Genomic DNA, 24,245 nt, shown 5'->3' on the forward strand with positions numbered 1-24,245 from the left:
ATAGTGCGCAAGGGCATAGAAGGGAGCGGCTCAAGAAAACAGAAGTGGAAACAGACAGCAAACTAGGCTGGAGAGAGACCTGAGACAAAGAGATCTGAATTATACGAGAGCCGACCAGGGGAAACACAAATTATGCAGTCAAGTTTCCCACATTTGGGGAAATCGCAGGAGCAGCACACCCAGAGTGCAATGGGTGAGCCTTGCCCTGTGAGAAGCACCTTCATGATCATAGTATCTCACCTGGCAGGTATGTAGGAGTTAGGCTATAGCTGGGGAGGGTCGCTGCTCGGGTACCCCCCTGTCAAGTGAAGGAGATCAAACTGAGGCAGCACAATGGAACTCTCGAAAGAAGAACAAGGCTAGAGGAAGATCTGAGACAAAGAAATCTGACTTTTACCAGAGCTGACCAGAGGAAAACACAAACACAGTCCCCCACTACCACAAATAATGCAGTTGAGTTTCCCACATTTGGGAAAATCACAGGGGTCTGCATACCCAGAATGCAATGAATGAACCTCACCCAGGGAGAACAATCTTTATGACCATGGTATCTCCTATGCAAAATAAGTATGATTTGGGATAGGGCTGGGGAGGGCCGCTGCTCAGGCACATCTCTGTCAAGTAAAGGAGATTCAACTGAGGCAGCACAAGGGAACTCTCTTCTGGGGACAACAACTGCAGGGAGAACACATATTTTCAGATGAACATGGGAGGGCAGAAGGTTGCCTAATACTGAAGCACCCCCAAACAACAAACCAAATGCAACAACTAGTACAAGCATTCCTGGGGGAAGGTCTGCAGAAGACGGATTTGCATATGGTGATGTCATCCAAGCAGTGGGCCAAAGTTGGCTGGAACCCTCATCTGCATATGAAAAGAGAAAAGGGGTATGCAGGGCATGGCGGCCTTTTGCGGCGCTTGGATGACCCTTAGTTCGCATTAAACACCTCCACCCTCCTTCGGTGTGGGGCTCATGTTGGCCATGCCCCAACCCCTGAAGCATTCAAGCTGATTTCTTGCAGCAGCTTGGCACTGTAACAGCTCCAGAGCTGCTCTGTAAGGCAAGTAAAAGGGTGTGGGCCCTGCAGCACTACCTGTAGTTTGCATTGTGCATCGGAAGGCACAAAGTAAGCAGACAGGAGGAGAAGTCAGGATAGTGCACAAGGGTATAGAAGGGAGGGGCTCAAGAAAAAGGAAGTGGAAACAGACAGCAAACTAGGCTGGAGAGAGACCTGAGACAAAGAGATCTGAATTATATGAGAGCCGACCAGGGGAAACACAAATTATGCAGTCAAGTTTCCCACATTTGGGGAAATCGCAGGAGCAGCACACCCAGAGTGCAATGGGTGAGCCTTGCCCTGGGAGAAGCACCTTCATGATCATAGTATCTCACCTGGCAGGTAAGTAGGAGTTGGGCTAGAGCTGGGGAGGGTCACTGCTCGGGTACCCCCCTGTCAAGTGAAGGAGATCCAACTGAGGCAGCACAAGGGAACTCTCGAAAGAAGAACAAGGCTAGAGGAAGATCTGAGACAAAGAAATCTGACTTTTACCAGAGCTGACCAGAGGAAAGCACAAACACAGTCCCCCACTACCACAAATAATGCAGTCGAGTTTCCCACATTTGGGGAAATCACAGGGGTCAGCATACCCAGAATGCAATGAATGAACCTCCCCCTGGGAGAACAATCTTCATGACCATGGTATCTCCTATGCAAAATAAGTATGATTTGGGATAGAGCTGGGGAGGGCCGCTGCTCAGGCACATCTCTGTCAAGTAAAGGCGATTCAACTGAGGCAGCACAAGGGAACTCTCATCTGGGGACAACAACTGCAGGGAGAACACATATTTTCAGATGAACATGGGAGGGCAGAAGGCTGCCTAATACTAAAGCACCCCCAAACAACAAACCAAATGCAACAACTAGTGCAAGCATTCCTGGGGGAAGGCCTGCAGCAGATAGATTTGCATATGGTGATGTCATCCAAGCAGTGGGTCAAAGTTGGCTTCAACCCTCGTCTGCATATGAAAAGAGAAAAGGGGCGTGCAGGGCAGGGTGGCCTTTTGCTGCACTTTGCTGACTCCTAGTTCACATTAAACACCTCCACCCTCCTTCGGTGTGGGGCTCATGTTGGCTATGCCCCAGCCCCTGAAGCATTCAAGCTGATTTCTTGCAGCAGCTGGGCACTGTAACAGCTCCAGAGCTGCTCTGTAAGGCAAGTAAAAGGGTGTGGGCCCTGCAGCACTACCTGTAGTTTGCATTGTGCGTTGGAAGGCTCAAAGTAAGCAGAAAGGAGGAGAAGTCAGGATAGTGCGCAAGGGCATAGAAGGGAGCGGCTCAAGAAAAGAGAAGTGGAAACATACAGCAAACTAGGCTGGAGAGAGACCTGAGAGAAAGAGATCTGAATTATACGAGAGCCGACCAGGGGAAACACAAATTATGCAGTCAAGTTTCCCACATTTGGGGAAATCGCAGGAGCAGCACACCCAGAGTGCAATGGATGAGCCTTGCCCTGGGAGAAGCACCTTCATGATCATAGTATCTCACCTGGCAGGTAAGTAGTAGTTGGGCGAGAGCTGGGGAGGGTCGCTGCTCGGGTACCCCCCTGTCAAGTGAAGGAGATCCAACTGAGGCAGCACAAGGGAACTCTCGAAAGAAGAACAAGGCTAGAGGAAAATCTGAGACAAAGAAATCTGACTTTTACCAGAGCTGACCAGAGGGAAGCACAAACACAGTCCCCCACTACCACAAATAATGCAGTCGAGTTTCCCACATTTGGGGAAATCACAGGGGTCAGCATACCCAAAATGCAATGAATGAACCTCACCCTGGGAGAACAATCTTCATGACCATGGTATCTCCTATGCAAAATAAGTATGATTTGGGATAGGGCTGGGGAGGGCCGCTGCTCATGCACATCTCTGTCAAGTAAAGGAGATTCAACTGAGGCAGCACAAGGGAACTCTCATCTTGGGACAACAACTGCAGAGAGAACACATATTTTCAGATGAACATGGGAGGGCAGAAGGCTGCCTAATACTGAAGCACCCCCAAACAACAAACCAAATGCAACAACTAGTAAAAGCATTCCTGGGTGAAGGTCTGCAGAAGACGGATTTACATACGGTGATGTCATCCAAGCAGTGGGCCAAAGTTGGCTGGAACCCTCATCTGCATATGAAAAGAGAAAAGGGGTATGCAGGGCATGGCGGCCTTTTGCGGCGCTTGGATGACCCTTAGTTCGCATTAAACACCCCCACCCTCCTTCGGTGTGGGGCTCATGTTGGCCATGCCCCATCCCCTGAAGCATTCAAGCTGATTTCTTGCAGCAGCTTGGCACTGTAACAGCTCCAGAGCTGCTCTGTAAGGCAAGTAAAAGGGTGTGGGCCCTGCAGCACTACCTGTAGTTTGCATTGTGCATTGGAAGACACAAAGTAAGCAGATGGGAGGAGAAGTCAGGATAGTGCACAAGAGTATAAAAGGTAGGGGCTCAAGAAAACAGAAGTGGAAACAGACAGCAAACTAGGCTGGAGAGAGACCTGAGACAAAGAGATCTGAATTATACGAGAGCCGACCAGGGGAAACACAAATTATGCAGTCAAGTTTCCCACATTTGGGGAAATCGCAGGAGCAGCACACCCAGAGTGCAATGGGTGAGCCTTGCCCTGTGAGAAGCACCTTCATGATCATAGTATCTCACCTGGCAGGTATGTAGGAGTTAGGCTATAGCTGGGGAGGGTCGCTGCTCGGGTACCCCCCTGTCAAGTGAAGGAGATCAAACTGAGGCAGCACAATGGAACTCTCGAAAGAAGAACAAGGCTAGAGGAAGATCTGAGACAAAGAAATCTGACTTTTACCAGAGCTGACCAGAGGAAAACACAAACACAGTCCCCCACTACCACAAATAATGCAGTTGAGTTTCCCACATTTGGGAAAATCACAGGGGTCTGCATACCCAGAATGCAATGAATGAACCTCACCCAGGGAGAACAATCTTTATGACCATGGTATCTCCTATGCAAAATAAGTATGATTTGGGATAGGGCTGGGGAGGGCCGCTGCTCAGGCACATCTCTGTCAAGTAAAGGAGATTCAACTGAGGCAGCACAAGGGAACTCTCTTCTGGGGACAACAACTGCAGGGAGAACACATATTTTCAGATGAACATGGGAGGGCAGAAGGTTGCCTAATACTGAAGCACCCCCAAACAACAAACCAAATGCAACAACTAGTACAAGCATTCCTGGGGGAAGGTCTGCAGAAGACGGATTTGCATATGGTGATGTCATCCAAGCAGTGGGCCAAAGTTGGCTGGAACCCTCATCTGCATATGAAAAGAGAAAAGGGGTATGCAGGGCATGGCGGCCTTTTGCGGCGCTTGGATGACCCTTAGTTCGCATTAAACACCTCCACCCTCCTTCGGTGTGGGGCTCATGTTGGCCATGCCCCAACCCCTGAAGCATTCAAGCTGATTTCTTGCAGCAGCTTGGCACTGTAACAGCTCCAGAGCTGCTCTGTAAGGCAAGTAAAAGGGTGTGGGCCCTGCAGCACTACCTGTAGTTTGCATTGTGCATCGGAAGGCACAAAGTAAGCAGACAGGAGGAGAAGTCAGGATAGTGCACAAGGGTATAGAAGGGAGGGGCTCAAGAAAAAGGAAGTGGAAACAGACAGCAAACTAGGCTGGAGAGAGACCTGAGACAAAGAGATCTGAATTATATGAGAGCCGACCAGGGGAAACACAAATTATGCAGTCAAGTTTCCCACATTTGGGGAAATCGCAGGAGCAGCACACCCAGAGTGCAATGGGTGAGCCTTGCCCTGGGAGAAGCACCTTCATGATCATAGTATCTCACCTGGCAGGTAAGTAGGAGTTGGGCTAGAGCTGGGGAGGGTCACTGCTCGGGTACCCCCCTGTCAAGTGAAGGAGATCCAACTGAGGCAGCACAAGGGAACTCTCGAAAGAAGAACAAGGCTAGAGGAAGATCTGAGACAAAGAAATCTGACTTTTACCAGAGCTGACCAGAGGAAAGCACAAACACAGTCCCCCACTACCACAAATAATGCAGTCGAGTTTCCCACATTTGGGGAAATCACAGGGGTCAGCATACCCAGAATGCAATGAATGAACCTCCCCCTGGGAGAACAATCTTCATGACCATGGTATCTCCTATGCAAAATAAGTATGATTTGGGATAGAGCTGGGGAGGGCCGCTGCTCAGGCACATCTCTGTCAAGTAAAGGCGATTCAACTGAGGCAGCACAAGGGAACTCTCATCTGGGGACAACAACTGCAGGGAGAACACATATTTTCAGATGAACATGGGAGGGCAGAAGGCTGCCTAATACTAAAGCACCCCCAAACAACAAACCAAATGCAACAACTAGTGCAAGCATTCCTGGGGGAAGGCCTGCAGCAGATAGATTTGCATATGGTGATGTCATCCAAGCAGTGGGTCAAAGTTGGCTTCAACCCTCGTCTGCATATGAAAAGAGAAAAGGGGCGTGCAGGGCAGGGTGGCCTTTTGCTGCACTTTGCTGACTCCTAGTTCACATTAAACACCTCCACCCTCCTTCGGTGTGGGGCTCATGTTGGCTATGCCCCAGCCCCTGAAGCATTCAAGCTGATTTCTTGCAGCAGCTGGGCACTGTAACAGCTCCAGAGCTGCTCTGTAAGGCAAGTAAAAGGGTGTGGGCCCTGCAGCACTACCTGTAGTTTGCATTGTGCGTTGGAAGGCTCAAAGTAAGCAGAAAGGAGGAGAAGTCAGGATAGTGCGCAAGGGCATAGAAGGGAGCGGCTCAAGAAAAGAGAAGTGGAAACATACAGCAAACTAGGCTGGAGAGAGACCTGAGAGAAAGAGATCTGAATTATACGAGAGCCGACCAGGGGAAACACAAATTATGCAGTCAAGTTTCCCACATTTGGGGAAATCGCAGGAGCAGCACACCCAGAGTGCAATGGATGAGCCTTGCCCTGGGAGAAGCACCTTCATGATCATAGTATCTCACCTGGCAGGTAAGTAGTAGTTGGGCGAGAGCTGGGGAGGGTCGCTGCTCGGGTACCCCCCTGTCAAGTGAAGGAGATCCAACTGAGGCAGCACAAGGGAACTCTCGAAAGAAGAACAAGGCTAGAGGAAAATCTGAGACAAAGAAATCTGACTTTTACCAGAGCTGACCAGAGGGAAGCACAAACACAGTCCCCCACTACCACAAATAATGCAGTCGAGTTTCCCACATTTGGGGAAATCACAGGGGTCAGCATACCCAAAATGCAATGAATGAACCTCACCCTGGGAGAACAATCTTCATGACCATGGTATCTCCTATGCAAAATAAGTATGATTTGGGATAGGGCTGGGGAGGGCCGCTGCTCATGCACATCTCTGTCAAGTAAAGGAGATTCAACTGAGGCAGCACAAGGGAACTCTCATCTGGGGACAACAACTGCAGAGAGAACACATATTTTCAGATGAACATGGGAGGGCAGAAGGCTGCCTAATACTGAAGCACCCCCAAACAACAAACCAAATGCAACAACTAGTAAAAGCATTCCTGGGTGAAGGTCTGCAGAAGACGGATTTACATACGGTGATGTCATCCAAGCAGTGGGCCAAAGTTGGCTGGAACCCTCATCTGCATATGAAAAGAGAAAAGGGGTATGCAGGGCATGGCGGCCTTTTGCGGCGCTTGGATGACCCTTAGTTCGCATTAAACACCCCCACCCTCCTTCGGTGTGGGGCTCATGTTGGCCATGCCCCATCCCCTGAAGCATTCAAGCTGATTTCTTGCAGCAGCTTGGCACTGTAACAGCTCCAGAGCTGCTCTGTAAGGCAAGTAAAAGGGTGTGGGCCCTGCAGCACTACCTGTAGTTTGCATTGTGCATTGGAAGACACAAAGTAAGCAGATGGGAGGAGAAGTCAGGATAGTGCACAAGAGTATAAAAGGTAGGGGCTCAAGAAAACAGAAGTGGAAACAGACAGCAAACTAGGCTGGAGAGAGACCTGAGACAAAGAGATCTGAATTATACGAGAGCCGACCAGGGGAAACACAAATTATGCAGTCAAGTTTCCCACATTTGGGGAAATCGCAGGAGCAGCACACCCAGAGTGCAATGGGTGAGCCTTGCCCTGTGAGAAGCACCTTCATGATCATAGTATCTCACCTGGCAGGTATGTAGGAGTTAGGCTATAGCTGGGGAGGGTCGCTGCTCGGGTACCCCCCTGTCAAGTGAAGGAGATCAAACTGAGGCAGCACAATGGAACTCTCGAAAGAAGAACAAGGCTAGAGGAAGATCTGAGACAAAGAAATCTGACTTTTACCAGAGCTGACCAGAGGAAAACACAAACACAGTCCCCCACTACCACAAATAATGCAGTTGAGTTTCCCACATTTGGGAAAATCACAGGGGTCTGCATACCCAGAATGCAATGAATGAACCTCACCCAGGGAGAACAATCTTTATGACCATGGTATCTCCTATGCAAAATAAGTATGATTTGGGATAGGGCTGGGGAGGGCCGCTGCTCAGGCACATCTCTGTCAAGTAAAGGAGATTCAACTGAGGCAGCACAAGGGAACTCTCTTCTGGGGACAACAACTGCAGGGAGAACACATATTTTCAGATGAACATGGGAGGGCAGAAGGTTGCCTAATACTGAAGCACCCCCAAACAACAAACCAAATGCAACAACTAGTACAAGCATTCCTGGGGGAAGGTCTGCAGAAGACGGATTTGCATATGGTGATGTCATCCAAGCAGTGGGCCAAAGTTGGCTGGAACCCTCATCTGCATATGAAAAGAGAAAAGGGGTATGCAGGGCATGGCGGCCTTTTGCGGCGCTTGGATGACCCTTAGTTCGCATTAAACACCTCCACCCTCCTTCGGTGTGGGGCTCATGTTGGCCATGCCCCAACCCCTGAAGCATTCAAGCTGATTTCTTGCAGCAGCTTGGCACTGTAACAGCTCCAGAGCTGCTCTGTAAGGCAAGTAAAAGGGTGTGGGCCCTGCAGCACTACCTGTAGTTTGCATTGTGCATCGGAAGGCACAAAGTAAGCAGACAGGAGGAGAAGTCAGGATAGTGCACAAGGGTATAGAAGGGAGGGGCTCAAGAAAAAGGAAGTGGAAACAGACAGCAAACTAGGCTGGAGAGAGACCTGAGACAAAGAGATCTGAATTATATGAGAGCCGACCAGGGGAAACACAAATTATGCAGTCAAGTTTCCCACATTTGGGGAAATCGCAGGAGCAGCACACCCAGAGTGCAATGGGTGAGCCTTGCCCTGGGAGAAGCACCTTCATGATCATAGTATCTCACCTGGCAGGTAAGTAGGAGTTGGGCTAGAGCTGGGGAGGGTCACTGCTCGGGTACCCCCCTGTCAAGTGAAGGAGATCCAACTGAGGCAGCACAAGGGAACTCTCGAAAGAAGAACAAGGCTAGAGGAAGATCTGAGACAAAGAAATCTGACTTTTACCAGAGCTGACCAGAGGAAAGCACAAACACAGTCCCCCACTACCACAAATAATGCAGTCGAGTTTCCCACATTTGGGGAAATCACAGGGGTCAGCATACCCAGAATGCAATGAATGAACCTCCCCCTGGGAGAACAATCTTCATGACCATGGTATCTCCTATGCAAAATAAGTATGATTTGGGATAGAGCTGGGGAGGGCCGCTGCTCAGGCACATCTCTGTCAAGTAAAGGCGATTCAACTGAGGCAGCACAAGGGAACTCTCATCTGGGGACAACAACTGCAGGGAGAACACATATTTTCAGATGAACATGGGAGGGCAGAAGGCTGCCTAATACTAAAGCACCCCCAAACAACAAACCAAATGCAACAACTAGTGCAAGCATTCCTGGGGGAAGGCCTGCAGCAGATAGATTTGCATATGGTGATGTCATCCAAGCAGTGGGTCAAAGTTGGCTTCAACCCTCGTCTGCATATGAAAAGAGAAAAGGGGCGTGCAGGGCAGGGTGGCCTTTTGCGGCACTTTGCTGACTCCTAGTTCACATTAAACACCTCCACCCTCCTTCGGTGTGGGGCTCATGTTGGCTATGCCCCAGCCCCTGAAGCATTCAAGCTGATTTCTTGCAGCAGCTGGGCACTGTAACAGCTCCAGAGCTGCTCTGTAAGGCAAGTAAAAGGGTGTGGGCCCTGCAGCACTACCTGTAGTTTGCATTGTGCGTTGGAAGGCTCAAAGTAAGCAGAAAGGAGGAGAAGTCAGGATAGTGCGCAAGGGCATAGAAGGGAGCGGCTCAAGAAAAGAGAAGTGGAAACATACAGCAAACTAGGCTGGAGAGAGACCTGAGAGAAAGAGATCTGAATTATACGAGAGCCGACCAGGGGAAACACAAATTATGCAGTCAAGTTTCCCACATTTGGGGAAATCGCAGGAGCAGCACACCCAGAGTGCAATGGATGAGCCTTGCCCTGGGAGAAGCACCTTCATGATCATAGTATCTCACCTGGCAGGTAAGTAGTAGTTGGGCGAGAGCTGGGGAGGGTCGCTGCTCGGGTACCCCCCTGTCAAGTGAAGGAGATCCAACTGAGGCAGCACAAGGGAACTCTCGAAAGAAGAACAAGGCTAGAGGAAAATCTGAGACAAAGAAATCTGACTTTTACCAGAGCTGACCAGAGGGAAGCACAAACACAGTCCCCCACTACCACAAATAATGCAGTCGAGTTTCCCACATTTGGGGAAATCACAGGGGTCAGCATACCCAAAATGCAATGAATGAACCTCACCCTGGGAGAACAATCTTCATGACCATGGTATCTCCTATGCAAAATAAGTATGATTTGGGATAGGGCTGGGGAGGGCCGCTGCTCATGCACATCTCTGTCAAGTAAAGGAGATTCAACTGAGGCAGCACAAGGGAACTCTCATCTGGGGACAACAACTGCAGAGAGAACACATATTTTCAGATGAACATGGGAGGGCAGAAGGCTGCCTAATACTGAAGCACCCCCAAACAACAAACCAAATGCAACAACTAGTAAAAGCATTCCTGGGTGAAGGTCTGCAGAAGACGGATTTACATACGGTGATGTCATCCAAGCAGTGGGCCAAAGTTGGCTGGAACCCTCATCTGCATATGAAAAGAGAAAAGGGGTATGCAGGGCATGGCGGCCTTTTGCGGCGCTTGGATGACCCTTAGTTCGCATTAAACACCCCCACCCTCCTTCGGTGTGGGGCTCATGTTGGCCATGCCCCATCCCCTGAAGCATTCAAGCTGATTTCTTGCAGCAGCTTGGCACTGTAACAGCTCCAGAGCTGCTCTGTAAGGCAAGTAAAAGGGTGTGGGCCCTGCAGCACTACCTGTAGTTTGCATTGTGCATTGGAAGACACAAAGTAAGCAGATGGGAGGAGAAGTCAGGATAGTGCACAAGAGTATAAAAGGTAGGGGCTCAAGAAAACAGAAGTGGAAACAGACAGCAAACTAGGCTGGAGAGAGACCTGAGACAAAGAGATCTGAATTATACGAGAGCCGACCAGGGGAAACACAAATTATGCAGTCAAGTTTCCCACATTTGGGGAAATCGCAGGAGCAGCACACCCAGAGTGCAATGGGTGAGCCTTGCCCTGTGAGAAGCACCTTCATGATCATAGTATCTCACCTGGCAGGTATGTAGGAGTTAGGCTATAGCTGGGGAGGGTCGCTGCTCGGGTACCCCCCTGTCAAGTGAAGGAGATCAAACTGAGGCAGCACAATGGAACTCTCGAAAGAAGAACAAGGCTAGAGGAAGATCTGAGACAAAGAAATCTGACTTTTACCAGAGCTGACCAGAGGAAAACACAAACACAGTCCCCCACTACCACAAATAATGCAGTTGAGTTTCCCACATTTGGGAAAATCACAGGGGTCTGCATACCCAGAATGCAATGAATGAACCTCACCCAGGGAGAACAATCTTTATGACCATGGTATCTCCTATGCAAAATAAGTATGATTTGGGATAGGGCTGGGGAGGGCCGCTGCTCAGGCACATCTCTGTCAAGTAAAGGAGATTCAACTGAGGCAGCACAAGGGAACTCTCTTCTGGGGACAACAACTGCAGGGAGAACACATATTTTCAGATGAACATGGGAGGGCAGAAGGTTGCCTAATACTGAAGCACCCCCAAACAACAAACCAAATGCAACAACTAGTACAAGCATTCCTGGGGGAAGGTCTGCAGAAGACGGATTTGCATATGGTGATGTCATCCAAGCAGTGGGCCAAAGTTGGCTGGAACCCTCATCTGCATATGAAAAGAGAAAAGGGGTATGCAGGGCATGGCGGCCTTTTGCGGCGCTTGGATGACCCTTAGTTCGCATTAAACACCTCCACCCTCCTTCGGTGTGGGGCTCATGTTGGCCATGCCCCAACCCCTGAAGCATTCAAGCTGATTTCTTGCAGCAGCTTGGCACTGTAACAGCTCCAGAGCTGCTCTGTAAGGCAAGTAAAAGGGTGTGGGCCCTGCAGCACTACCTGTAGTTTGCATTGTGCATCGGAAGGCACAAAGTAAGCAGACAGGAGGAGAAGTCAGGATAGTGCACAAGGGTATAGAAGGGAGGGGCTCAAGAAAAAGGAAGTGGAAACAGACAGCAAACTAGGCTGGAGAGAGACCTGAGACAAAGAGATCTGAATTATATGAGAGCCGACCAGGGGAAACACAAATTATGCAGTCAAGTTTCCCACATTTGGGGAAATCGCAGGAGCAGCACACCCAGAGTGCAATGGGTGAGCCTTGCCCTGGGAGAAGCACCTTCATGATCATAGTATCTCACCTGGCAGGTAAGTAGGAGTTGGGCTAGAGCTGGGGAGGGTCACTGCTCGGGTACCCCCCTGTCAAGTGAAGGAGATCCAACTGAGGCAGCACAAGGGAACTCTCGAAAGAAGAACAAGGCTAGAGGAAGATCTGAGACAAAGAAATCTGACTTTTACCAGAGCTGACCAGAGGAAAGCACAAACACAGTCCCCCACTACCACAAATAATGCAGTCGAGTTTCCCACATTTGGGGAAATCACAGGGGTCAGCATACCCAGAATGCAATGAATGAACCTCCCCCTGGGAGAACAATCTTCATGACCATGGTATCTCCTATGCAAAATAAGTATGATTTGGGATAGAGCTGGGGAGGGCCGCTGCTCAGGCACATCTCTGTCAAGTAAAGGCGATTCAACTGAGGCAGCACAAGGGAACTCTCATCTGGGGACAACAACTGCAGGGAGAACACATATTTTCAGATGAACATGGGAGGGCAGAAGGCTGCCTAATACTAAAGCACCCCCAAACAACAAACCAAATGCAACAACTAGTGCAAGCATTCCTGGGGGAAGGCCTGCAGCAGATAGATTTGCATATGGTGATGTCATCCAAGCAGTGGGTCAAAGTTGGCTTCAACCCTCGTCTGCATATGAAAAGAGAAAAGGGGCGTGCAGGGCAGGGTGGCCTTTTGCGGCACTTTGCTGACTCCTAGTTCACATTAAACACCTCCACCCTCCTTCGGTGTGGGGCTCATGTTGGCTATGCCCCAGCCCCTGAAGCATTCAAGCTGATTTCTTGCAGCAGCTGGGCACTGTAACAGCTCCAGAGCTGCTCTGTAAGGCAAGTAAAAGGGTGTGGGCCCTGCAGCACTACCTGTAGTTTGCATTGTGCGTTGGAAGGCTCAAAGTAAGCAGAAAGGAGGAGAAGTCAGGATAGTGCGCAAGGGCATAGAAGGGAGCGGCTCAAGAAAAGAGAAGTGGAAACATACAGCAAACTAGGCTGGAGAGAGACCTGAGAGAAAGAGATCTGAATTATACGAGAGCCGACCAGGGGAAACACAAATTATGCAGTCAAGTTTCCCACATTTGGGGAAATCGCAGGAGCAGCACACCCAGAGTGCAATGGATGAGCCTTGCCCTGGGAGAAGCACCTTCATGATCATAGTATCTCACCTGGCAGGTAAGTAGTAGTTGGGCGAGAGCTGGGGAGGGTCGCTGCTCGGGTACCCCCCTGTCAAGTGAAGGAGATCCAACTGAGGCAGCACAAGGGAACTCTCGAAAGAAGAACAAGGCTAGAGGAAAATCTGAGACAAAGAAATCTGACTTTTACCAGAGCTGACCAGAGGGAAGCACAAACACAGTCCCCCACTACCACAAATAATGCAGTCGAGTTTCCCACATTTGGGGAAATCACAGGGGTCAGCATACCCAAAATGCAATGAATGAACCTCACCCTGGGAGAACAATCTTCATGACCATGGTATCTCCTATGCAAAATAAGTATGATTTGGGATAGGGCTGGGGAGGGCCGCTGCTCATGCACATCTCTGTCAAGTAAAGGAGATTCAACTGAGGCAGCACAAGGGAACTCTCATCTGGGGACAACAACTGCAGAGAGAACACATATTTTCAGATGAACATGGGAGGGCAGAAGGCTGCCTAATACTGAAGCACCCCCAAACAACAAACCAAATGCAACAACTAGTAAAAGCATTCCTGGGTGAAGGTCTGCAGAAGACGGATTTACATACGGTGATGTCATCCAAGCAGTGGGCCAAAGTTGGCTGGAACCCTCATCTGCATATGAAAAGAGAAAAGGGGTATGCAGGGCATGGCGGCCTTTTGCGGCGCTTGGATGACCCTTAGTTCGCATTAAACACCCCCACCCTCCTTCGGTGTGGGGCTCATGTTGGCCATGCCCCATCCCCTGAAGCATTCAAGCTGATTTCTTGCAGCAGCTTGGCACTGTAACAGCTCCAGAGCTGCTCTGTAAGGCAAGTAAAAGGGTGTGGGCCCTGCAGCACTACCTGTAGTTTGCATTGTGCATTGGAAGACACAAAGTAAGCAGATGGGAGGAGAAGTCAGGATAGTGCACAAGAGTATAAAAGGTAGGGGCTCAAGAAAACAGAAGTGGAAACAGACAGCAAACTAGGCTGGAGAGAGACCTGAGACAAAGAGATCTGAATTATACGAGAGCCGACCAGGGGAAACACAAATTATGCAGTCAAGTTTCCCACATTTGGGGAAATCGCAGGAGCAGCACACCCAGAGTGCAATGGGTGAGCCTTGCCCTGTGAGAAGCACCTTCATGATCATAGTATCTCACCTGGCAGGTATGTAGGAGTTAGGCTATAGCTGGGGAGGGTCGCTGCTCGGGTACCCCCCTGTCAAGTGAAGGAGATCAAACTGAGGCAGCACAATGGAACTCTCGAAAGAAGAACAAGGCTAGAGGAAGATCTGAGACAAAGAAATCTGACTTTTACCAGAGCTGACCAGAGGAAAACACAAACACAGTCCCCCACTACCACAAATAATGCAGTTGAGTTTCCCACATTTGGGAAAATCACAGGGGTCTGCATACCCAGAATGCAATGAATGAACCTCACCCAGGGAGAACAATCTTTATGACCATGGTATCTCCTATGCAAAATAAGTATGATTTGGGATAGGGCTGGGGAGGGCCGCTGCTCAGGCACATCTCTGTCAAGTAAAGGAGATTCAACTGAGGCAGCACAAGGGAACTCTCTTCTGGGGACAACAACTGCAGGGAGAACACATATTTTCAGATGAACATGGGAGGGCAGAAGGTTGCCTAATACTGAAGCACCCCCAAACAACAAACCAAATGCAACAACTAGTACAAGCATTCCTGGGGGAAGGTCTGCAGAAGACGGATTTGCATATGGTGATGTCATCCAAGCAGTGGGCCAAAGTTGGCTGGAACCCTCATCTGCATATGAAAAGAGAAAAGGGGTATGCAGGGCATGGCGGCCTTTTGCGGCGCTTGGATGACCCTTAGTTCGCATTAAACACCTCCACCCTCCTTCGGTGTGGGGCTCATGTTGGCCATGCCCCAACCCCTGAAGCATTCAAGCTGATTTCTTGCAGCAGCTTGGCACTGTAACAGCTCCAGAGCTGCTCTGTAAGGCAAGTAAAAGGGTGTGGGCCCTGCAGCACTACCTGTAGTTTGCATTGTGCATCGGAAGGCACAAAGTAAGCAGACAGGAGGAGAAGTCAGGATAGTGCACAAGGGTATAGAAGGGAGGGGCTCAAGAAAAAGGAAGTGGAAACAGACAGCAAACTAGGCTGGAGAGAGACCTGAGACAAAGAGATCTGAATTATATGAGAGCCGACCAGGGGAAACACAAATTATGCAGTCAAGTTTCCCACATTTGGGGAAATCGCAGGAGCAGCACACCCAGAGTGCAATGGGTGAGCCTTGCCCTGGGAGAAGCACCTTCATGATCATAGTATCTCACCTGGCAGGTAAGTAGGAGTTGGGCTAGAGCTGGGGAGGGTCACTGCTCGGGTACCCCCCTGTCAATTGAAGGAGATCCAACTGAGGCAGCACAAGGGAACTCTCGAAAGAAGAACAAGGCTAGAGGAAGATCTGAGACAAAGAAATCTGACTTTTACCAGAGCTGACCAGAGGAAAGCACAAACACAGTCCCCCACTACCACAAATAATGCAGTCGAGTTTCCCACATTTGGGGAAATCACAGGGGTCAGCATACCCAGAATGCAATGAATGAACCTCCCCCTGGGAGAACAATCTTCATGACCATGGTATCTCCTATGCAAAATAAGTATGATTTGGGATAGAGCTGGGGAGGGCCGCTGCTCAGGCACATCTCTGTCAAGTAAAGGCGATTCAACTGAGGCAGCACAAGGGAACTCTCATCTGGGGACAACAACTGCAGGGAGAACACATATTTTCAGATGAACATGGGAGGGCAGAAGGCTGCCTAATACTAAAGCACCCCCAAACAACAAACCAAATGCAACAACTAGTGCAAGCATTCCTGGGGGAAGGCCTGCAGCAGATAGATTTGCATATGGTGATGTCATCCAAGCAGTGGGTCAAAGTTGGCTTCAACCCTCGTCTGCATATGAAAAGAGAAAAGGGGCGTGCAGGGCAGGGTGGCCTTTTGCGGCACTTTGCTGACTCCTAGTTCACATTAAACACCTCCACCCTCCTTCGGTGTGGGGCTCATGTTGGCTATGCCCCAGCCCCTGAAGCATTCAAGCTGATTTCTTGCAGCAGCTGGGCACTGTAACAGCTCCAGAGCTGCTCTGTAAGGCAAGTAAAAGGGTGTGGGCCCTGCAGCACTACCTGTAGTTTGCATTGTGCGTTGGAAGGCTCAAAGTAAGCAGAAAGGAGGAGAAGTCAGGATAGTGCGCAAGGGCATAGAAGGGAGCGGCTCAAGAAAAGAGAAGTGGAAACATACAGCAAACTAGGCTGGAGAGAGACCTGAGAGAAAGAGATCTGAATTATACGAGAGCCGACCAGGGGAAACACAAATTATGCAGTCAAGTTTCCCACATTTGGGGAAATCGCAGGAGCAGCACACCCAGAGTGCAATGGATGAGCCTTGCCCTGGGAGAAGCACCTTCATGATCATAGTATCTCACCTGGCAGGTAAGTAGTAGTTGGGCGAGAGCTGGGGAGGGTCGCTGCTCGGGTACCCCCCTGTCAAGTGAAGGAGATCCAACTGAGGCAGCACAAGGGAACTCTCGAAAGAAGAACAAGGCTAGAGGAAAATCTGAGACAAAGAAATCTGACTTTTACCAGAGCTGACCAGAGGGAAGCACAAACACAGTCCCCCACTACCACAAATAATGCAGTCGAGTTTCCCACATTTGGGGAAATCACAGGGGTCAGCATACCCAAAATGCAATGAATGAACCTCACCCTGGGAGAACAATCTTCATGACCATGGTATCTCCTATGCAAAATAAGTATGATTTGGGATAGGGCTGGGGAGGGCCGCTGCTCATGCACATCTCTGTCAAGTAAAGGAGATTCAACTGAGGCAGCACAAGGGAACTCTCATCTGGGGACAACAACTGCAGAGAGAACACATATTTTCAGATGAACATGGGAGGGCAGAAGGCTGCCTAATACTGAAGCACCCCCAAACAACAAACCAAATGCAACAACTAGTAAAAGCATTCCTGGGTGAAGGTCTGCAGAAGACGGATTTACATACGGTGATGTCATCCAAGCAGTGGGCCAAAGTTGGCTGGAACCCTCATCTGCATATGAAAAGAGAAAAGGGGTATGCAGGGCATGGCGGCCTTTTGCGGCGCTTGGATGACCCTTAGTTCGCATTAAACACCCCCACCCTCCTTCGGTGTGGGGCTCATGTTGGCCATGCCCCATCCCCTGAAGCATTCAAGCTGATTTCTTGCAGCAGCTTGGCACTGTAACAGCTCCAGAGCTGCTCTGTAAGGCAAGTAAAAGGGTGTGGGCCCTGCAGCACTACCTGTAGTTTGCATTGTGCATTGGAAGACACAAAGTAAGCAGATGGGAGGAGAAGTCAGGATAGTGCACAAGAGTATAAAAGGTAGGGGCTCAAGAAAAAAGAAGTGGAAACAGACAGCAAACTAGGCTGGAGAGAGACCTGAGACAAAGAGATCTGAATTATACGAGAGCCGACCAGGGGAAACACAAATTATGCAGTCAAGTTTCCCACATTTGGGGAAATCACAGGGGAAGCACACCCAGAGTGCAATGGGTGAGCCTTGAACTGGGAGAAGCACCTTCCTGATCATAGTATCTCACCTGGCAGGTAAGTAGGAGTTGGGCGAGAGCTGGGGAGGGTCGCTGCTCGGGCACCCCCCTGTCAAGTGAAGGAGATCCAACTGAGGCAGCACAAAGAAACTCTCGAAAGAAGAACAAGGCTAGAGGAAGATCTGAGACAAAGAAATCTGACTTTTACCAGAGCTGACCAGAGGAAAGCACAAACACAGTCCCCCACTACCACAAATAATGCAGTCGAGTTTCCCACATTTGGGGAAATCACAGGGGTCAGCATACCCAGAATGCAATGAATGAACCTCACCCTGGGAGAACAATCTTCATGACCATGGTATCTCCTATGCAAAATAAGTATGATTTGGGATAGGGCTGGGGAGGGCCGCTGCTCTGGCACATCTCTGTCAAGTAAAGGAGATTCAACTGAGGCAGCACAAGGGAACTCTCATCTGGGGACAACAACTGCAGGGAGAACACATATTTTCAGATGAACATGGGAGGGCAGAAGGCTGCCTAATACTGAAGCACCCCCAAACAACAAACCAAATGCAACAACTAGTAAAAGCATTCCTGGGTGAAGGTCTGCAGAAGACGGATTTGCATACGGTGATGTCATCCAAGCAGTGGGCCAAAGTTGGCTGGAACCCTCATCTGCATATGAAAAGAGAAAAGGGTTATGCAGGGCATGGCGGCCTTTTGCGGCGCTTGGATGACCCCTAGTTCGCATTAAACACCTCCACCCTCCTTCGGTGTGGGGCTCATGTTTGCTATGCCCCAGCCCCTGAAGCATTCAAGCTGATTTCTTGCAGCAGCTGGGCACTGTAACAGCTCCAGAGCTGCTCTGTAAGGCAAGTAAAAGGGTGTTGGCCCTGCAGCACTACCTGTAGTTTGCATTGTGCGTTGGAAGGCACAAAGTAAGCAGACAGGAGAAGTCAGGAGAGTGCACAAGGGCATAGAAGGCAGGGGCTCAAGAAAAGAGAAGTGGAAACAGACAGCAAACTAGGCTGGAGAGAGACCTTAAACAAAGAGATCTGAATTATACGAGTAGCCGACCAGAGGAAACACAAATAATGCAGTCAAGTGTCCCACATTTGGGGAAATCGTAGGAGCAGCACACCCAGAGTGCAATGGGTGAGCCTTGCCCTGGGAGAAGCACCTTCCTGATCATAGTATCTCACCTGGCAGGTAAGTAGGAGTTGGGCTTGAGCTGGGGAGGGTCGCTGCTCGGGCACCCCCCTGTCAAGTGAAGGAGATCCAACTGAGGCAGCACAAGGAAACTCTCAAAAAAAGAACAAGGCTAGAGGAAGATCTGAGACAAAGAAATCTGACTTTTACCAGAACTGACCAGAGAAAAGCACAAACACAGTCCCCCACTACCACAAATAATGCAGTCGAGTTTCCCACATTTGGTGAAATCACAGGGGTCAGCATACCCAGAATGCAATGAATGAACCTCACCATGGGAGAACAATCTTCATGACCATGGTATCTCCTATACAAAATAAGTATGATTTGGGATAGGGTTGGGGAGGGCCGCTGCTCAGGCACATCTCTGTCAAGTAAAGGAGATTCAACTGAGGCAGCACAAGGGAACTCTCATCCGGGGACAACAACTGCAGGGAGAACACATATTTTCAGATGAACATGGGAGGGCAGAAGGCTGCCTAATACTGAAGCACCCCCAAACAACAAACCAAATGTAACAACTAGTAAAAGCATTCCTGGGAGAAGGTCTGCAGAAGACGGATTTGCATACGGTGATGTCATCCAAGCAGTGGGCCAAAGTTGGCTGGAACCCTCATCTGCATATGAAAAGAGAAAAGGGTTATGCAGGGCATGGCGGCCTTTTGCGGTGCTTGGATGACCCCTAGTTCACAGTAAATACCTCCACCCTCCTTCGGTGTGGGGCTCATGTTGGCTATGCCCCAGCCCCTGAAGCATTCAAGCTGATTTCTTGCAGCAGCTTGGCACTGTAACAGCTCCAGAGCTGCTCTGTAAGGCAAGTAAAAGGGTGTGGGCCCTGCAGCACTACCTGTAGTTCGCATTGTGCGTTGGAAGGCACAAAGTAAGCAGACGGGAGAAGTCAGGATAGTGCACAAGGGCATAGAAGGGAGCGGCTCAAGAAAACAGAAGTGGAAACAGACAGCAAACTAGGCTGGAGAGAGACCTGAGACAAAGAGATCTGAATTATACGAGAGCCGACCAGGGGAAACACAAATTATGCAGTCAAGTTTCCCACATTTGGGGAAATCGCATGGAGCAGCACACCCAGAGTGCAATGGGTGAGCCTTGCCCTGGGAGAAGCACCTTAATGATCATAGTATCTCACCTGGCAGGTATGTAGGAGTTGGGCTAGAGCTGGGGAGGGTCGCTGCTCGGGTACCCCCCTGTCAAGTGAAGGAGATCAAACTGAGGCAGCACAATGGAACTCTCGAAAGAAGAACAAGGCTAGAGGAAGATCTGAGACAAAGAAATCTGACTTTTACCAGAGCTGACCAGAGGAAAGCACAAACACAGTCCCCCACTACCACAAATAATGCAGTCGAGTTTCCCACATTTGGGGAAATCACAGGGGTCAGCATACCCAGAATGCAATGAATGAACCTCACCCTGGGAGAACAATCTTCATGACCATGGTATCTCCTATGCAAAATAAGTATGATTTGGGATAGGGCTGGGGAGGGCCGCTGCTCAGGCACATCTCTGTCAAGTAAAGGAGATTCAACTGAGGCAGCACAAGGGAACTCTCATCTGGGGACAACAACTGCAGGGAGAACACATATTTTCAGATGAACATGGGAGGGCAGAAGGCTGCCTAATACTGAAGCACCCCCAAACAACAAACCAAATGCAACAACTAGTGCAAGCATTCCTGGGGGAAGGCCTGCAGCAGATGGATTTGCATATGGTGATGTCATCCAAGCAGTTGGCTTCAACCCTCGTCTGCATATGAAAAGAAAAAAGGGATGTGCAGGGCATGGCGGCCTTTTGCGGCGCTTGGATGACCCTTAGTTCGAATTAAATACCCCCACCCTCCTTCGGTGTGGGGCTCATGTTGGCCATGCCCCAGCCCCTGAAGCATTCAAGCTGATTTCTTGCAGCAGCTTGGCACTGTAACAGCTCCAGAGCTGCTCTGTAAGGCAAGTAAAAGGGTGTGGGCCCTGCAGCATTACCTGTAGTTTGCATTGTGCATCGGAAGGCACAAAGTAAGCAGACAGGAGGAGAAGTCAGGATAGTGCACAAGGGTATAGAAGGGAGGGGCTCAAGAAAAAGGAAGTGGAAACAGACAGCAAACTAGGCTGGAGAGAGACCTGAGACAAAGAGATCTGAATTATATGAGAGCCGACCAGGGGAAACACAAATTATGCAGTCAAGTTTCCCACATTTGGGGAAATCGCAGGAGCAGCACACCCAGAGTGCAATGGGTGAGCCTTGCCCTGGGAGAAGCACCTTCATGATCATAGTATCTCACCTGGCAGGTAAGTAGGAGTTGGGCTAGAGCTGGGGAGGGTCGCTGCTCGGGTACCCCCCTGTCAAGTGAAGGAGATCCAACTGAGGCAGCACAAGGGAACTCTCGAAAGAAGAACAAGGCTAGAGGAAGATCTGAGACAAAGAAATCTGACTTTTACCAGAGCTGACCAGAGGAAAGCACAAACACAGTCCCCCACTACCACAAATAATGCAGTCGAGTTTCCCACATTTGGGGAAATCACAGGGTTCAGCATACTCAGAATGCAATGAATGAACCTCACCCTGGGAGAACAATCTTTATGACCATGGTATCTCCTATGCAAAATAAGTATGATTTGGGATAGGGCTGGGGAGGGCCGCTGCTCAGGCACATCTCTGTCAAGTAAAGGAGATTCAACTGAGGCAGCACAAGGGAACTCTCATCTGGGGACAACAACTGCCGGGAGAACACATATTTTCAGATGAACATGGGAGGGCAGAAGGCTGCCTAATACTGAAGCACCCCCAAACAACAAACCAAATGCAACAACTAGTACAAGCATTCCTGGGGGAAGGTCTGCAGAAGACGGATTTGCATACTGTGATGTCATCCAAGCAGTGGGCCAAAGTTGGCTGGAACCCTCATCTGCATATGAAAAGAGAAAAGGGGTATGCAGGGCATGGCGGCCTTTTGCGGCGCTTGGATGACCCCTAGTTCACATTAAACACCTCCACCCTCCTTCGGTGTGGGGCTCATGTTGGCTATGCCCCAGCCCCTGAAGCATTCAAGCTGATTTCTTGCAGCAGCTGGGCACTGTAACAGCTCCAGAGCTGCTCTGAAAGGCAAGTTAAATGGTGTGGGCCATGCAGCACTACCTGTAGTTTGCATTGTGCGTTGGAGAGCACATAGTAAGCAGACAGGAGAAGTCAGGAGAGTGCACAAGGGCATAGAAGGCAGCGGCTCAAGAAAAGAGAAGTGGAAACAGACAGCAAACTAGGCTGGAGAGAGACCTGAGACAAAGAGATCTGAATTATACGAGTAGCCGACCAGAGGAAACACAAATTATGCAGTCAAGTGTCCCACATTTGGGGAAATCGTAGAAGCAGCACACCCAGAGTGCAATGGGTGAGCCTTGCCCTGGGAGAAGCACCTTCCTGATCATAGTATCTCACCTGGCAGGTAAGTAGGAGTTGGGCTAGAGCTGGGGAGGGTCGCTGCTCGGGCACCCCCCTGTCAAGTGAAGGAGATCCAACTGAGGCAGCACAAGGAAACTCTCGAAAAAAGAACAAGGCTAGAGGAAGATCTGAGACAAAGAAATCTGACTTTTACCAGAGCTGACCAGAGGAAAGCACAAACACAGTCCCCCACTACCACAAATAATGCAGTTGAGTTTCCCACATTTGGGGAAATCACAGGGGTCAGCATACCCAGAATGCAATGAATGAACCTCACCCTGGGAGAACAATCTTCATGACCATGGTATCTCCTATGCAAAATAAGTATGATTTGGGATAGGGCTGGGGAGGGCCGCTGCTCAGGCACATCTCTGTCAAGTAAAGGAGATTCAACTGAGGCAGCACAAGGGAACTCTCATCTGGGGACAACAACTGCAGGGAGAACACATATTTTCAGATGAACATGGGAGGGCAGAAGGCTGCCTAATACTGAAGCACCCCCAAACAACAAACCAAATGTAACAACTAGTAAAATCATTCCTGGGAGAAGGTCTGCAGAAGACGGATTTGCATACGGTGATGTCATCCAAGCAGTGGGCCAAAGTTGGCTGGAACCCTCATCTGCATATGAAAAGAGAAAAGGGTTATGCAGGGCATGGCGGCCTTTTGCGGCGCTTGGATGACCCCTAGTTCGCAGTAAATACCTCCACCCTCCTTCGGTGTGGGGCTCATGTTGGCTATGCCCCAGCCCCTGAAGCATTCAAGCTGATTTCTTGCAGCAGCTGGGCACTGTAACAGCTCCAGAGCTGCTCTGTAAGGCAAGTAAAAGGGTGTGGGCCCTGCAGCACTACCTGTAGTTCGCATTGTGCGTTGGAAGGCACAAAGTAAGCAGACAGGAGAAGTCAGGATAGTGCGCAAGGGCATAGAAGGGAGCGGCTCAAGAAAACAGAAGTGGAAACAGACAGCAAACTAGGCTGGAGAGAGACCTGAGACAAAGAGATCTGAATTATACGAGAGCCGACCAGGGGAAACACAAATTATGCAGTCAAGTTTCCCACATTTGGGGAAATCGCAGGAGCAGCACACCCAGAGTGCAATGGGTGAGCCTTGCCCTGGGAGAAGCACCTTCATGATCATAGTATCTCACCTGGCAGGTATGTAGGAGTTGGGCTAGAGCTGGGGAGGGTCGCTGCTCGGGTACCCCCCTGTCAAGTGAAGGAGATCCAACTGAGGCAGCACAATGGAACTCTCGAAAGAAGAACAAGGCTAGAGGAAGATCTGAGACAAAGAAATCTGACTTTTACCAGAGCTGACCAAAGGAAAACACAAACACAGTCCCCCACTACCACAAATAATGCAGTTGAGTTTCCCACATTTGGGGAAATCACAGGGGTCAGCATACCCAGAATGCAATGATTGAACCTCACCCTGGGAGAACAATCTTTATGACCATGGTATCTCCTATGCAAAATAAGTATGATTTGGGATAGGGCTGGGGAGGGCCGCTGCTCAGGCACATCTCTGTCAAGTAAAGGAGATTCAACTGAGGCAGCACAAGGGAACTCTCATCTGGGGACAACAACTGCCGGGAGAACACATATTTTCAGATGAACATGGGAGGGCAGAAGGCTGCCTAATACTGAAGCACCCCCAAACAACAAACCAAATGCAACAACTAGTACAAGCATTCCTGGGGGAAGGTCTCCAGAAGACGGATTTGCATACAGTGATGTCATCCAAGCAGTGGGCCAAAGTTGGCTGGAACCCTCATCTGCATATGAAAAGAGAAAAGGGGTATGCAGGGCATGGCGGCCTTTTGCGGCGCTTGGATGACTCTTAGTTCGTATTAAATACCTCCACCCTCCTTCGGTGTGGGGCTCATGTTGGCCATGCCCCAGCCCCTGAAGCATTCAAGCTGATTTCTTGCAGCAGCTTGGCACTGTAACAGCTCAAGAGCTGCTCTGTAAGGCAAGTAAAAGGGTGTGGGCCCTGCAGCACTACCTGTAGTTTGCATTGTGCATCGGTAGGCACAAAGTAAGCAGACAGGAGGAGAAGTCAGGATAGTGCACAAGGGTATAGAAGGGAGGGGCTCAAGAAAAAGGAAGTGGAAA

At 49.8% G+C, this 24,245-nt stretch overlaps 36 non-coding genes and 6 pseudogenes across 36 annotated transcripts; all 42 read right to left on the bottom strand.

The window, feature by feature from the left end:
• Positions 1–92: 92 nt before the first annotated feature.
• Positions 93–255, bottom strand: LOC134967571 (U1 spliceosomal RNA). Its single transcript, XR_010189024.1, has one exon. It is a non-coding gene; the product is annotated as a U1 spliceosomal RNA (small nuclear RNA).
• A 152-nt stretch (positions 256–407) lies between these two features.
• On the bottom strand, positions 408–571 carry LOC134967475 (U1 spliceosomal RNA). Its single transcript, XR_010188947.1, has one exon. It is a non-coding gene; the product is annotated as a U1 spliceosomal RNA (small nuclear RNA).
• Positions 572–1,266: 695 nt separating this feature from the next.
• Positions 1,267–1,408, bottom strand: LOC134967642 (U1 spliceosomal RNA; annotated as a pseudogene).
• Positions 1,409–1,560: 152 nt separating this feature from the next.
• Positions 1,561–1,724, bottom strand: LOC134967332 (U1 spliceosomal RNA). Its single transcript, XR_010188830.1, has one exon. It is a non-coding gene; the product is annotated as a U1 spliceosomal RNA (small nuclear RNA).
• A 674-nt stretch (positions 1,725–2,398) lies between these two features.
• LOC134967621 (U1 spliceosomal RNA) lies at positions 2,399–2,561 on the bottom strand. The gene has a single exon (XR_010189066.1). It is a non-coding gene; the product is annotated as a U1 spliceosomal RNA (small nuclear RNA).
• A 153-nt stretch (positions 2,562–2,714) lies between these two features.
• On the bottom strand, positions 2,715–2,877 carry LOC134967341 (U1 spliceosomal RNA). Its single transcript, XR_010188837.1, has one exon. It is a non-coding gene; the product is annotated as a U1 spliceosomal RNA (small nuclear RNA).
• A 674-nt stretch (positions 2,878–3,551) lies between these two features.
• LOC134967572 (U1 spliceosomal RNA) lies at positions 3,552–3,714 on the bottom strand. The gene has a single exon (XR_010189025.1). It is a non-coding gene; the product is annotated as a U1 spliceosomal RNA (small nuclear RNA).
• A 152-nt stretch (positions 3,715–3,866) lies between these two features.
• Positions 3,867–4,030, bottom strand: LOC134967476 (U1 spliceosomal RNA). Its single transcript, XR_010188948.1, has one exon. It is a non-coding gene; the product is annotated as a U1 spliceosomal RNA (small nuclear RNA).
• A 695-nt stretch (positions 4,031–4,725) lies between these two features.
• On the bottom strand, positions 4,726–4,867 carry LOC134967643 (U1 spliceosomal RNA; annotated as a pseudogene).
• Positions 4,868–5,019: 152 nt separating this feature from the next.
• On the bottom strand, positions 5,020–5,183 carry LOC134967333 (U1 spliceosomal RNA). The gene has a single exon (XR_010188831.1). It is a non-coding gene; the product is annotated as a U1 spliceosomal RNA (small nuclear RNA).
• A 674-nt stretch (positions 5,184–5,857) lies between these two features.
• LOC134967623 (U1 spliceosomal RNA) lies at positions 5,858–6,020 on the bottom strand. Its single transcript, XR_010189067.1, has one exon. It is a non-coding gene; the product is annotated as a U1 spliceosomal RNA (small nuclear RNA).
• Positions 6,021–6,173: 153 nt separating this feature from the next.
• LOC134967342 (U1 spliceosomal RNA) lies at positions 6,174–6,336 on the bottom strand. Its single transcript, XR_010188838.1, has one exon. It is a non-coding gene; the product is annotated as a U1 spliceosomal RNA (small nuclear RNA).
• Positions 6,337–7,010: 674 nt separating this feature from the next.
• On the bottom strand, positions 7,011–7,173 carry LOC134967573 (U1 spliceosomal RNA). The gene has a single exon (XR_010189026.1). It is a non-coding gene; the product is annotated as a U1 spliceosomal RNA (small nuclear RNA).
• Positions 7,174–7,325: 152 nt separating this feature from the next.
• LOC134967477 (U1 spliceosomal RNA) lies at positions 7,326–7,489 on the bottom strand. The gene has a single exon (XR_010188949.1). It is a non-coding gene; the product is annotated as a U1 spliceosomal RNA (small nuclear RNA).
• Positions 7,490–8,184: 695 nt separating this feature from the next.
• Positions 8,185–8,326, bottom strand: LOC134967644 (U1 spliceosomal RNA; annotated as a pseudogene).
• A 152-nt stretch (positions 8,327–8,478) lies between these two features.
• On the bottom strand, positions 8,479–8,642 carry LOC134967336 (U1 spliceosomal RNA). Its single transcript, XR_010188832.1, has one exon. It is a non-coding gene; the product is annotated as a U1 spliceosomal RNA (small nuclear RNA).
• A 674-nt stretch (positions 8,643–9,316) lies between these two features.
• On the bottom strand, positions 9,317–9,479 carry LOC134967624 (U1 spliceosomal RNA). The gene has a single exon (XR_010189068.1). It is a non-coding gene; the product is annotated as a U1 spliceosomal RNA (small nuclear RNA).
• Positions 9,480–9,632: 153 nt separating this feature from the next.
• Positions 9,633–9,795, bottom strand: LOC134967343 (U1 spliceosomal RNA). Its single transcript, XR_010188839.1, has one exon. It is a non-coding gene; the product is annotated as a U1 spliceosomal RNA (small nuclear RNA).
• Positions 9,796–10,469: 674 nt separating this feature from the next.
• LOC134967574 (U1 spliceosomal RNA) lies at positions 10,470–10,632 on the bottom strand. Its single transcript, XR_010189027.1, has one exon. It is a non-coding gene; the product is annotated as a U1 spliceosomal RNA (small nuclear RNA).
• A 152-nt stretch (positions 10,633–10,784) lies between these two features.
• LOC134967478 (U1 spliceosomal RNA) lies at positions 10,785–10,948 on the bottom strand. Its single transcript, XR_010188950.1, has one exon. It is a non-coding gene; the product is annotated as a U1 spliceosomal RNA (small nuclear RNA).
• A 695-nt stretch (positions 10,949–11,643) lies between these two features.
• Positions 11,644–11,785, bottom strand: LOC134967646 (U1 spliceosomal RNA; annotated as a pseudogene).
• A 152-nt stretch (positions 11,786–11,937) lies between these two features.
• On the bottom strand, positions 11,938–12,101 carry LOC134967337 (U1 spliceosomal RNA). The gene has a single exon (XR_010188833.1). It is a non-coding gene; the product is annotated as a U1 spliceosomal RNA (small nuclear RNA).
• A 674-nt stretch (positions 12,102–12,775) lies between these two features.
• Positions 12,776–12,938, bottom strand: LOC134967625 (U1 spliceosomal RNA). The gene has a single exon (XR_010189069.1). It is a non-coding gene; the product is annotated as a U1 spliceosomal RNA (small nuclear RNA).
• A 153-nt stretch (positions 12,939–13,091) lies between these two features.
• Positions 13,092–13,254, bottom strand: LOC134967344 (U1 spliceosomal RNA). Its single transcript, XR_010188840.1, has one exon. It is a non-coding gene; the product is annotated as a U1 spliceosomal RNA (small nuclear RNA).
• A 674-nt stretch (positions 13,255–13,928) lies between these two features.
• Positions 13,929–14,091, bottom strand: LOC134967575 (U1 spliceosomal RNA). The gene has a single exon (XR_010189028.1). It is a non-coding gene; the product is annotated as a U1 spliceosomal RNA (small nuclear RNA).
• Positions 14,092–14,243: 152 nt separating this feature from the next.
• Positions 14,244–14,407, bottom strand: LOC134967480 (U1 spliceosomal RNA). The gene has a single exon (XR_010188951.1). It is a non-coding gene; the product is annotated as a U1 spliceosomal RNA (small nuclear RNA).
• Positions 14,408–15,102: 695 nt separating this feature from the next.
• Positions 15,103–15,244, bottom strand: LOC134967647 (U1 spliceosomal RNA; annotated as a pseudogene).
• A 152-nt stretch (positions 15,245–15,396) lies between these two features.
• On the bottom strand, positions 15,397–15,560 carry LOC134967338 (U1 spliceosomal RNA). Its single transcript, XR_010188834.1, has one exon. It is a non-coding gene; the product is annotated as a U1 spliceosomal RNA (small nuclear RNA).
• A 674-nt stretch (positions 15,561–16,234) lies between these two features.
• LOC134967626 (U1 spliceosomal RNA) lies at positions 16,235–16,397 on the bottom strand. Its single transcript, XR_010189070.1, has one exon. It is a non-coding gene; the product is annotated as a U1 spliceosomal RNA (small nuclear RNA).
• A 153-nt stretch (positions 16,398–16,550) lies between these two features.
• On the bottom strand, positions 16,551–16,713 carry LOC134967345 (U1 spliceosomal RNA). Its single transcript, XR_010188841.1, has one exon. It is a non-coding gene; the product is annotated as a U1 spliceosomal RNA (small nuclear RNA).
• Positions 16,714–17,387: 674 nt separating this feature from the next.
• Positions 17,388–17,550, bottom strand: LOC134967786 (U1 spliceosomal RNA). The gene has a single exon (XR_010189162.1). It is a non-coding gene; the product is annotated as a U1 spliceosomal RNA (small nuclear RNA).
• A 152-nt stretch (positions 17,551–17,702) lies between these two features.
• LOC134967318 (U1 spliceosomal RNA) lies at positions 17,703–17,866 on the bottom strand. The gene has a single exon (XR_010188818.1). It is a non-coding gene; the product is annotated as a U1 spliceosomal RNA (small nuclear RNA).
• Positions 17,867–18,537: 671 nt separating this feature from the next.
• On the bottom strand, positions 18,538–18,701 carry LOC134967661 (U1 spliceosomal RNA). Its single transcript, XR_010189081.1, has one exon. It is a non-coding gene; the product is annotated as a U1 spliceosomal RNA (small nuclear RNA).
• Positions 18,702–18,853: 152 nt separating this feature from the next.
• On the bottom strand, positions 18,854–19,017 carry LOC134967535 (U1 spliceosomal RNA). The gene has a single exon (XR_010188996.1). It is a non-coding gene; the product is annotated as a U1 spliceosomal RNA (small nuclear RNA).
• A 671-nt stretch (positions 19,018–19,688) lies between these two features.
• Positions 19,689–19,852, bottom strand: LOC134967673 (U1 spliceosomal RNA). The gene has a single exon (XR_010189090.1). It is a non-coding gene; the product is annotated as a U1 spliceosomal RNA (small nuclear RNA).
• A 152-nt stretch (positions 19,853–20,004) lies between these two features.
• LOC134967319 (U1 spliceosomal RNA) lies at positions 20,005–20,168 on the bottom strand. Its single transcript, XR_010188819.1, has one exon. It is a non-coding gene; the product is annotated as a U1 spliceosomal RNA (small nuclear RNA).
• Positions 20,169–20,853: 685 nt separating this feature from the next.
• LOC134967648 (U1 spliceosomal RNA) lies at positions 20,854–20,995 on the bottom strand (annotated as a pseudogene).
• A 152-nt stretch (positions 20,996–21,147) lies between these two features.
• On the bottom strand, positions 21,148–21,311 carry LOC134967385 (U1 spliceosomal RNA). The gene has a single exon (XR_010188873.1). It is a non-coding gene; the product is annotated as a U1 spliceosomal RNA (small nuclear RNA).
• Positions 21,312–21,982: 671 nt separating this feature from the next.
• Positions 21,983–22,146, bottom strand: LOC134967663 (U1 spliceosomal RNA). Its single transcript, XR_010189083.1, has one exon. It is a non-coding gene; the product is annotated as a U1 spliceosomal RNA (small nuclear RNA).
• A 152-nt stretch (positions 22,147–22,298) lies between these two features.
• Positions 22,299–22,462, bottom strand: LOC134967295 (U1 spliceosomal RNA). Its single transcript, XR_010188800.1, has one exon. It is a non-coding gene; the product is annotated as a U1 spliceosomal RNA (small nuclear RNA).
• Positions 22,463–23,133: 671 nt separating this feature from the next.
• LOC134967674 (U1 spliceosomal RNA) lies at positions 23,134–23,296 on the bottom strand. Its single transcript, XR_010189091.1, has one exon. It is a non-coding gene; the product is annotated as a U1 spliceosomal RNA (small nuclear RNA).
• A 152-nt stretch (positions 23,297–23,448) lies between these two features.
• On the bottom strand, positions 23,449–23,612 carry LOC134967449 (U1 spliceosomal RNA). Its single transcript, XR_010188926.1, has one exon. It is a non-coding gene; the product is annotated as a U1 spliceosomal RNA (small nuclear RNA).
• Positions 23,613–24,245: the final 633 nt, after the last annotated feature.

Source organism: Pseudophryne corroboree, chromosome 10 (assembly GCF_028390025.1).
Source record: "Pseudophryne corroboree isolate aPseCor3 chromosome 10, aPseCor3.hap2, whole genome shotgun sequence".
Classification (NCBI taxonomy): Eukaryota; Metazoa; Chordata; class Amphibia; order Anura; family Myobatrachidae; genus Pseudophryne; species Pseudophryne corroboree.